Source organism: Egretta garzetta, unplaced genomic scaffold (genome assembly GCF_000687185.1).
Source record: "Egretta garzetta isolate BGI_Z169 unplaced genomic scaffold, ASM68718v1 scaffold166, whole genome shotgun sequence".
In the NCBI taxonomy this organism is placed as follows: Eukaryota; Metazoa; Chordata; class Aves; order Pelecaniformes; family Ardeidae; genus Egretta; species Egretta garzetta.
In genome coordinates, this window is record NW_009260133.1 from 2,325,344 (window position 1) to 2,326,170 (window position 827).

The window sequence follows — 827 nt, forward strand, 5'->3', positions numbered from 1 at the left end:
CGCGGTGGCCGCCCGCCGCCGCCCTTCCCCCGCCGGGGCCCGGGCAGCCCTTGATAAAGCGTTCGGGAGGAGTTGGTGTCAGGGCTCCAGTGGCGCAATCGGTTAGCGCGCGGTACTTATACAGCAGTACAGAGCCGAGCAATGCCGAGGTTGTGAGTTCGAGCCTCACCTGGAGCACACAGCTTTTTGGGGCGGAAAAGGGGCTTTTTTTGGGAGGAACACAGGCGAAAGCGCACAGGAAAAATTATGCGGCCGTGGCGGCAGCGTGGGCCCGCACGCGTGCAGGCAGCCGTGCCCCCAGGGCTCTTGCCTGCCCCGGGCCCGCCGCCGTGGGTGTGCGGTGCGGGGGAGAGGTGGGGCACGCCGCGCCGTGGGACGCGGCCGGGGCCATCGCAGCCGCGCGAAGGGAGCGCCGGCGTGGGGACTCATATTGCCACAGGCCCTGCCTGCGTCTGGCTGTAGGGGTCCCTGCTCACGCGTGAGCCTGGGTGGTGCGTTCGGAGCAGCTGGGGGCGGGGTAGCGAGCGCTCTCCTGGTAAGAGCTGCTTGCAGGAAATATAGGTTATTTTACACTGCAGCGGCTAACGCGGAGTGCAGGTATATACGGACTGGGGCCGCCGCTGCAACTTCGGGCGACCACATCTCCCGCCGCCCTCCCCGCCTGTGCCCGCTTCGGCGGCGACGGTCTGTGTGGCTGCTCGTTACCTTGGTAGTGCCTTATGAATGCGTGGGCCGTGGCAGGAAGGAAAATAACTCAAATAATTTCAGATTTCTTTTCGCAACTTGAGAGGCGGCAGGGCCAACGGGAGAGGGGCAGCTTCCCCCAA

General features: G+C 65.4%; 1 non-coding gene across 1 annotated transcript; it reads left to right on the forward strand.

Annotated features, from left to right (window-relative positions):
* Window positions 1-83: 83 nt before the first annotated feature.
* On the forward strand, window positions 84-177 carry TRNAI-UAU. Its single transcript has 2 exons — window positions 84-121; window positions 142-177. It is a non-coding gene; the product is annotated as a tRNA-Ile (tRNA).
* Window positions 178-827: the final 650 nt, after the last annotated feature.